Source organism: Tupaia chinensis, unplaced genomic scaffold, assembly GCF_000334495.1.
Source record: "Tupaia chinensis unplaced genomic scaffold, TupChi_1.0 Scaffold000237_1, whole genome shotgun sequence".
In the NCBI taxonomy this organism is placed as follows: domain Eukaryota; kingdom Metazoa; phylum Chordata; class Mammalia; order Scandentia; family Tupaiidae; genus Tupaia; species Tupaia belangeri.
In genome coordinates, this window is record NW_006159715.1 from 608,932 (window position 1) to 619,051 (window position 10,120).

Genomic DNA, 10,120 nt, shown 5'->3' on the forward strand with positions numbered 1-10,120 from the left:
AAAAAAAGAAAGCAAGCATAGATACCAGAGACAATGTGGGAGGAGAGTGGGAGATGGCAGAGGGTAAGAAATAGGGAATCAAGGACGAGGGAAAAAAAAAAGAAAAACATTAGGAAATAAGAAATGGAAAATTATTTGTTGATGATAACATGTATGCTGATGTGCTTGATTGAACCAATATACAGTGTAATCTGGATGGAAAATCTCATTTTGCATGTCGTAATGATGTACAGTGAATGAATGTAAATAAATAAATTTAAATAAATTAAAAAATATATATTAGTAAACACATAATATGCTAAATAATTTTAAAGGACATTATAATAGATTTCTAAAAATAACCTATTGTGTTAATCAAATATAATGAAACATTCTAACAGTGGCTATTAAAACAGAGAATGGGTTTAGAACTAATGGTATGATATTTCAACACAAGTTTTTTAAAAATAAATATGAATTTCTATTATTTAATAATCCTTTGAAGAATATTAAAAAAACATTACACATGATTCTGAGTAAATGTTAAAAAAATCTATTTTTTAAAAAAATCTGTATTTTCTTTTGTCGAGTTGAAACCTTTGTACTCTTTAAGTAGTATTTTCTAGTATTGTCTCATTCTCACCCTTCAATTAGTCTTTCTCTGATAACCACCATTCTACTTTCTACTCCATGAATTCTACGATTTTAGAATCCAACACAAGTGAGATCACATGGTATGTATCTTTCTGTCCCTGTCTTATTTTATTCAGCATAATTTCTTTCAGGTTAATATATGTTGTTGCAAATAGTAAGATTCTGTTACTTTTGGAGGCCAGCAGGTGGCATGGTGGTCGAGAGACTAAATTCTCTCATAGCTAACCAAGTTTCAAGTCCTGGACCCAGCAACTTGAAACTCAAGCCGGACACATGTGCATGCAGGCACAAAATCTCAACAGGAGAATAGAGGAGAAGGGATTATGGAATGGCCATCCTCACAGAGGGCGATGTCTCACTTTCTTTCTCTGTCTTTCTGGTGAATGCACATGCCCTATAATAAAGCATCATTCAAAAAAAAAAAGATATAGCATATATGTATAGTATATATATACTATACATATATACTACATATATATATACTATACTATATATATGTATATAGTGTATATATATACTATATACATATATATACTATATATATATACATATACTATACATATACATATGTATATATAGTATATATAGTATATATAGTGTGTATATATACTATATAGTATATATAGTGTGTGTATATATATTATATATATATATAATATATATACACACACCACATTTTCTGTACATATTCATGCCTTGATGGGCACTTGGGTTAGTTCTATGTCTGGGTAATTGTGAATAGTGTTGCAATGAACATAGGAATGCAGATATCTCTTCAACACACTGATTCCAAGTCCTTTGAATAAATGCCCAGATATAGGGTTGCTGGTTTATACGGTAGTTTTATTTTAGTTTTCTGAGGAAACTCCATACTGCTTTCCATAATAGCTATACTAATTTTGACCCCCTCCCAACAGAGTACACGGGGTAACTTTTTCTCTACACCCTTCCCAACACTTATCTTTTAGGTTTTTGATATCTATCAAAAACAGGTATAAGGTGTGGGACCAGCAGTTAGCATAATGGCTATGTCGCTGGACTCCCATGTAGTCGACCACGGTTCTTGTCCTGGACCTGGTGGCTTAAAACTCATGCCGGGTGCGTATGCGTGCATGCCCAAGATCCCAAGAGGAGAATGGAGGAGAATGCATTCCGGCATGGCCATTCCCACTGGAGGGTGATTTCTCGCTTTCTGTCTCTTTGTCTCTGTTTTTCTGGCAAATGCATGCGCCCTATAGCTAAAAACCTTTCCAAAAAAAGAAAAAAACAGGTATAAGGTGATATTGTGTTATATGATAGCTTTAATTTACATTTCCCTGATAACTAATGATGTCGAACATTTTTCATGTACCTTTTAGCTATTTATATGTCATCTTTTGATAAATGTCTGTTTGGTCTATTATCACATTTTATATAAGAGTTGATACTAAGCAAAGCAAGCCTGAGTGTGAAAGACAAGGACTTTTTATTTTTTTATTTTTATTCATTCAGTCACACTACATCTTTTCAATGGAAAATTTAATCTATTTACATCCACAGTAATTACTATTGGGTAAGGATTTACTGCTGCCATTTCGTTCATTGTTTTCTGTCTGTTTCATAGAGCTTTTGTTTTTTATTCCTTTTTTGCTTCTTCCTTTGTGACTCATTAGTTTTCTACATCAGTATTTTCTGATTCCTTTCTTTTTATCTATGTATATCTGCTATAGGTTTTTATTTGTGGCTATATGAGTTTTTCATAAAATGTTTTATAGTTATAACTGTTTATTTTAAGCTAATAACAATGTAACTTTGACCACATACAAATCTCTTTAGTTTTCACCCCTATAAGCATTTGTTTTTGCTGGAACAATGTATATCTTTTAGGATTTGTATCTCTTAACAGATTAGTGTAGCTATAGTTGCTTGTAACTGTTTTATCTTTTAACCTTCCAAAAGGGATATAGATTCAAAATATGCTCCCTTTATAAATATGTGTAATTTTGATCTCTAGGGTAAATGTAAAAAGGAATTATTAGCTCTTTCTCTTTAAAAATCAAGACAAATAACAAAGACACAGATTGAAACAGAAGTGAGAATCATTTATCTTTATGAAGAATGGTTAGAATCTGAACATATTTTTACAGATTTCTATTTCCCAGTTTATGACATTTCCTGAAATCTTGCATACTGTATTCTAATTTTAGGATGAGTAAAGAGCAATTTGTGCCCATGTGCTTTTTCTGCTTTGTTCTTTGATATGTTCCATAGGAAAGATGTATTGTTTAACTAAAGCCAAAGGAAGAGAGGTAAGGCTTTTAAATGAAGATTATTATTCCTTCAATCTCTCTACTCTTGTAGTGCCTCAGTTGCAGTCATCTTAATAATGGTCTACATATCCTCCTCTTAGAGTCAGCATTTTCAAAATAAACATATGTCAGAGCATAACACAAAGTCCTGTCCCTGTAGTATGGCTCTGAGGAACAAAAAGAAACTTGACTAATATCAGTATTTTACAATACACTCTTTTTTTTGGCATCCTGCAATCCGTTTCACTTTTATAACAATGTGTCGGGAAAAAGTGGGTGAGGGATAAGTCTCTTGATGGTCCTGACAGGGATTGTGGGAGACAGCATGGTGCCTCAAACGTGGGAGTTCTCAGCAAAACAATGTAACAAAGGGTATCTATGGGACAGAATGATCTGCAAATTAATTCCCTTAAAATTACTAGTATCAAGGTACATCTGGGAACATTTCTATGTACTCTCTGGGTGTGTATAAACCAGTGGGAAGGCAGCTAGACTAATCTCTCCTGATTATAGGGCTTGTGTGAGGCGCAAGTGCAAAAAAAGGTTTTCTTTTACTCTGGAAATAAAGGGAATCATTAAAGGCTTTTGAGTGGAGAAAAATAGGAAGGTGAAAGGAAAGAGACTAATATATTTTTCATAATTTAATAATTGCAGTGTACTAAAGTTTTACGATGCGTCAAGAATTCATTTTTATTTAGTTTACAACAATTTGTGAATTAGGTACTGTGGTCCCTATTTAGATGAAGAAATTGAGGGGTGGCTAAAAAGTTGTAAATCTGATCACACTTAAGTTGTGAGAGCTCGGATTGAAACTAAGTCTAAAGTCAAAGATGCTTATTGTACATGTTTTTACTGAATGATAGCAAACTGTTGGAGAATAATTCTCCATGAGACTACAATTTCAGCATGCCTTGCAGGCAGAGGAACAGGTTCCTTTGTTTCGGACTGTCTTTTCAAGAATGTTTGTGTAATGAACAGCTTTGGAAGATGAAGGCGTTATGTCTCTGGCACAAAGGGAACGTTTGCTTTAGGCAGAGATTCGTGTTCCATAAGTTGAGGTTTTTAGCTGAGATTCAAATCCATTGCAAGAACAGAATTCACCTGAATCCTTCTACTTCATCCCATGAAATTTGTGAAACCATGGAAACCTATGCAAACACAAATATCATGTTGCTTCCTGTGTGGTAAGCAATAAAGTTCTATGTGTCTGACTACGGGTCTTTCATCTGCCTGTTTCAAAAGCACCATTCCAGGATAACTTCTTTCCTAGTAAAGGAGAGTAAAATCTCAAGTCCATCATAAATCTTGACATGTATTTTTGGTAGAGTTCACAGATCTTAATTGTCACAGAAGATGAAAACACCCGTGTGAGAACCACTCAGATGAAAATATAAACCAGTGCCACCATGCTAGTCGTAGCTCCACAAATCAGAGCTGAGGTGTTTGCTTATGGTGTAACTCCTACTGTTTCACTTGTGTGCATTGTACACTGCTAAATATCTACATTAGCTTTTAGTGAAAGAAGGAAAGGAAAGGCATAATATTATTTAGAGGTCTTAACCAATGTGGGAGAAAACAAAATGGAAATGGTGAAATGATTGAGAATTATTATATTTCTAATTTGCTAGAGGGCACAGAAACTCACCAGAGACAGAAATTATCTCCCTGATGTGGACTGGCTGAGCTACAATCCCTTCTCCACCTCTCCCTCCTTTTGGGATTTTGGCCAGATATGTACATGTGCCCCACACGTTTCACAAGCCTCCACGTTCAAGATTGGAATAGCAGTCAGCCGTATGGTACTCAGCTGCTTAACCACCAGGTCACAGGCTGGGCTGATTGAAAATGAGTAAATCTTTTTAGATATATGATTGATAGGAATAAGAAACGACGTGTTAAAGACTTGATTTTGTGATCACGTGTTTACATATGGATATATTGTGTTGTTAAAAGAATAAAAGATAGTGACCTGCAGATGACATAATGGTTACATCACTGGACTTCCAAGCAGTCAACTCATAGTGGTTTGAGTCCTGAACCCAGTGGCTTAAAATTCATGCTGGGTGCATGTGCATGCATGTCCAAAGTCCCCAGAGGAAACTGGAGGAGATGGAATTATAGTATGTCTATTTCCTCTGGGGGATGATTTCTCGCTTTCTATCTCTCTGTCTCTGTCTGGCGAGCGCACGCGCCCTATAGCAAAAATTAAAGCAAAAATCTCTCTCTCTTAAAAAAAAAAAAAGGATGAAAGACATCCACATACAAGTAGCCAAAATTGGAAGTATTTACATTGCATTCACTTATAATTAGCAAACCTTGAAGTAAAAACTAGAAAATAAGATATAGCTCAGACTTTAATGAACAAGAGAAGTATACAAAATCTGCTTCTAGGTAGTCAATTTAGGCTTGAAAATAATGATTGGTTTTGTGACTTGTGAGTCCCTCATCTCTCTCACGGGTCAGTATAATGATTAGAGGAATGGGTGGAAATCAAGATAAGAAGAAGGGACTAGGGCCAGCAGATGGCATGGTGGTTAAGGTACTGAACACTTCCACATAGCCAATCATAGTTCAAGTCCCGAACCTGGTGGGTGGTGGCTGACTTTCTCAATTTCTCTCTCTCTCTCTGTCTGTGTGTGTGTGTCTGGTCAAATTAAAATAAATAAATAAAATTAAATAAACAATTCTATAGAAAAGAAAAGAAGAGATTAAGATGAATAGGTAGTGAACACAAGACATTACTTCTCAAATATTAATCATTTAAAAGAAAGGACTTGGTTGAAGTTAAAAGATCAACAACAGGATTACGTGGTTACCTCTGCGTTTATTTATTTACCTGTTTAAAGAAATTAGGAGTAGCAAGAAGAATGAGAATCATGACCTATAGGAATCAGGACAGGATATAGCCGAGAATGTAAGTAGAGGAACTGGCTTTTGGCAGGAGCACAAATGCTTTTTGGCCTGGGGCTAGAGAGCAGGAAGAGGGAGGTAGATAAGCAGAATGAAGACAGATATCACTTCATGTAAGTCTGCTTTCTCAATAAATATGTTGGATTCATCTGTTAGATTGAAGCGAATGACTATAAAACAGAAAAGTAGAAAAGTTCTGGAAAAGATGCTGTGAAAATACAGTCAAAGATGTGTGAAAATATAGTAAAACACTTTTAGGACTTAATAGATATCAATACAGTATTTTTCATGTAGCAAAAGCTCAAATGTTAATACAGTCTCTGATATTCAGAAATAAACATTCTGGATAATAAAATTAGAGCAGCTAATTTATTATCTATATCCTAGAAGAGAGAGTATTTTCATTCTTTTTCTTCCTCCTGACTTTATACTGATAACTTCTAAAATATACACATAATCTTATCAATATCATGTATTTTGCAAAGTGGTTTTTCAAATCATTTCTTTGGAGAATAGTCCCTATCAGATATATTTTCCATAATTTTCCTATGTCTTTTCTTTTCTCATTGTCTTATTATTGATTTCTAATTATATATACATATAAAACTATCTATAGTATATAAGGTAAACAAAGAAGCTTGAATAAATCAACATTGTGGTAAAACAGTCCTTTAAAATCAAGTATTCCTGGATAAAGCATCATGGTCTATTCTTCATTCTAAGGGCAATGAATACTATATACAAGGCAGGGGGATTTCAAAAGTTCATGGACACTAAGCATTATGCATGAATTTCAAAATTGTTTCAAGTTTATTTCTTACATAAGAGACAAAGAAAGAGAGCAAGCCAGAGAGAGAGTCACCCCTAACAGCATCTCCATGCAGGGATCCACCCTCAGCTTTAGCCAGTTCCAGATTATGCGCACCTGTGCCTTTGGTGTTTTCAGGGAGGTCTCCAGATGTGAACCCAGACCTTTCATGCATGGGTCAGCTTTATGGGGTGCTGTGTTAACATTCTGTCAGTGTCTAGTCCCCTCAAAATGATTTTGCACCAAAATAAAGTAGTATTTTACTTCTCTTTTTCACAAGTCATTTTGAAGTCTCTATGTACACATGAAAAGTTGCATACCAATAATCTAGATTGGTATATTAAAATATTGTATAAACTTAATTCTGCAGAATCTCTTCAAGTAGAGGTATATGAAGTCCTCAGGTGTAAAGGGACACCATCTTGGTCTGATCACATAAACCCCTGGGTTGATATCAATTTGAATGTTGAGTGTATAGAAATTACTTTCTCTGCTTTAAATGTAGAAACTAAATGTATGCAAAATACTTTGTTCTACTTAGGAAGATATGACACTTTGAACGTGATTATGCATAAAGATAAATAGATTTGAAGGACCAAAATTACCCTCCATTTTTTGAGAACAAAGACCCAGTGATTTAATTTTGAAGGATAACATCAGTAAAAATATTTAGATTAAAATAAAAAGAATTCAGCTAATGTTATTGTTATCATCATTCACATTAATTATTGAGACTGTTAACTAAGAACCTTGTTTAGTTCAATAAAGCAAATGTAAACTTGGATTATGTCTTTATCTATTACAATATTATAAAACAAAAGGTATATAAATATTTTCCTAACTTTTACTTACTTTCTTTCTTTTGTTAACTTTTTCTATAAGATTTCAGCATTTCATTGGCCAAATTTCCTTTTACTCCTAGAAATTGTTTACATTATTATATTTTTAAGAGCTCATTCTTTGTTTTGAATTTTATTCTATTTATTTTTCTTCTTTTTTTCCTGCTACCTTCCTTTCTTCCTTTCTAGACCATATTTTTCCCTTTAAATATTTTTATTGTACTTTTTTTCTGCACTACAAGCCTGTCTCTGTTCTGTTTTAGCATATAATCTTTATTATCTCTTCATATTAAGTGCTTACGTCAAATGCCAGATGATCCCGGGCAGTTTATATTTAAAGGTAAGGCATTAATTTTTTTATTATCTCCTTACTACACATGAAATCTGCCACGTCATCGACTGGCTAGATCAAGAGCAGAGAAAAACATTCGAGAAGCTCTTGGTTGTAGTTAATCTTCAGAAGGTAAAAAGCTTCGTTGTCATTTCTATGTTAACATGCTTGGCTGTTAGATTTCTAAGTATTTAACAGAAAAACAATTGCTAGGGATCAAACCATTTAGAGCAAATCATCTTAGCTTATTGTTTTTTCACAGATTTAGAAAGGGCCAAGCAGCATGGTTCCTCCCTACTTCTAGAGCGTATGTTCTTTCCAATGAATAAGCAATGATGGTATGAAACAGGAACATAACTATAATGTATGTTCTTTGGTTATTGGTTCTAAGTAAAGTTCTATCAGGCTTTCTTTGTCTTATAAACTTTTAGATGGTAGTAGATGCTTTAGTTCAGTATAAATTAGCACAAGGAATGAGAAACACAATGGAAATGCAGAGCAAAAAGGATGGAAATAGCATAAATGAATAAAGATACATGCAAAGGGAGATGAAATACCTCAGTATAACCTGAAGAAGTCATTTTACTTTTCCTCTCCAAGTCTGTATTTTGGTTAGTAGATTTAAGCTGCCTCTCTTATTTCTTTTGATGTGCATTCACCTATATTAAACTGAAGGACTTCGAGCCTACAGAAATGGATTTCTCAGAAAATACTCATTCAATTTGCATCATACAGTCACAGTTCAGTTCAGGATCAATGCTTTTTATTACTGGAGAGGCTCTATCACTTTCTGGATGTAATAGTTCCTGGAACGGTGAAACATTTCCTATTTGATATTGGTGCTAAACTAGAATTTATGACCTATCCTTCTCTGCGCAGAGTCCCACTTTTCCTCTCCAGCCTGCCCATTGTCTTGACCGGGAGTACATTTTCACTATTTAGCCAAGTTACATCTGAGAAGGTTGTCAGGGTGTAGGGAGCACTTATGTAGTCCTTCTGCAGTTTCACACACAAGGAATGAGCGGGTAACATTTACTATGAATAAATCAATAAGACTGATGCACTAGAAATGCAGTTTGAAAAGGGCAGCAGCCTTCTAAAAGCTTTGGAAGCTAACTTTTAACTTTAGAGAGAGGGTTGAAAGTTGAAATTCACATAGTGGTATTATAGCCATTATCTTTTTTCATGTGTACAAAGGAACTATATAACTCACGAGGACTTATGGCCACAGTATGAGCCTTTCCAAGAGATGAAGAAACATAATAATTGCTCTTTAGCAGTTAAAGACATTTTGTTTATTTGATATAAAAGAAACAAAAAACTATTCTATGAATGTCCATGCATTTGTCTGGAATTAAGATATACCTTAATATATAACAATGATTAAAATAGTACTACGAAAGCAGAACCTATTTTTGTATTTAAAAATGCAATTCTGTACTACATAAACTTCTTTCAATAAACTCAGAGAATAAATGGTAGATATTCCTACAGCAAATCACATTTTTTTTTTTTTTGAGATTTTCACTGTAGGGCGCGTGCGCTCGCCAGACAGACAGAGAGAGACATAGAGACAGAAAGCGAGAAATCACCCCCCAGGGGGTATGGTCACGCTGCAATCCCTTCTCCTCCATTCTCCTCTCGGGATCTTGGGCACGCACGCACACGCGCCTGGCATTAGTTTTAAGCCACCGGGTCCAGGACATGAACCACGGTCGACTACGTGGGAGTCCAGCAACATAGCCATTACGCTAACTGCTGGTTCCCAGCAAATCACATATTTTCTGATGAAATAATAAGGAAAGATGGGGACTAGCAATTGGCATAACAGCTATGTCGCTGGATTCCCATGTAATCGAACACAGTTCAAGTCCCGGACCCGGTGGCTTAAAACTAATGCCAGGCGCGTGTGCGTGCGTGCCCAAGATCCTGAGAGGAGAATGGAGGAGAAGGGATTGTGGTGTGGCCATCCCCCTGGGGGGTGATTTCTCACTTTCTGTCTCTCTGTCTCTCTCTGTCTTTCTGGTGAGCACACGCGCCCTATAGCAAAAATCTCTCAAAAAAAAAAAAGAATAAGCACAAGATGCATTTTCAGGCAGTTAATTATTAAATAATAATCTGCCACTACAGTGATGGTATTATTTAGTTTACAGTCCTTATCTGGACATGCTGTACTTTTAACTTTAAAAAACATTTTTGAGAATATAATGTTTGTTATTTTAATAGTAATAAATAATATTTAACAATGGTAGAATCCAAAATAATACAGGTAGAACTTTTTTTAAGAAATGGATTTTTTTTTTTTTTGGAG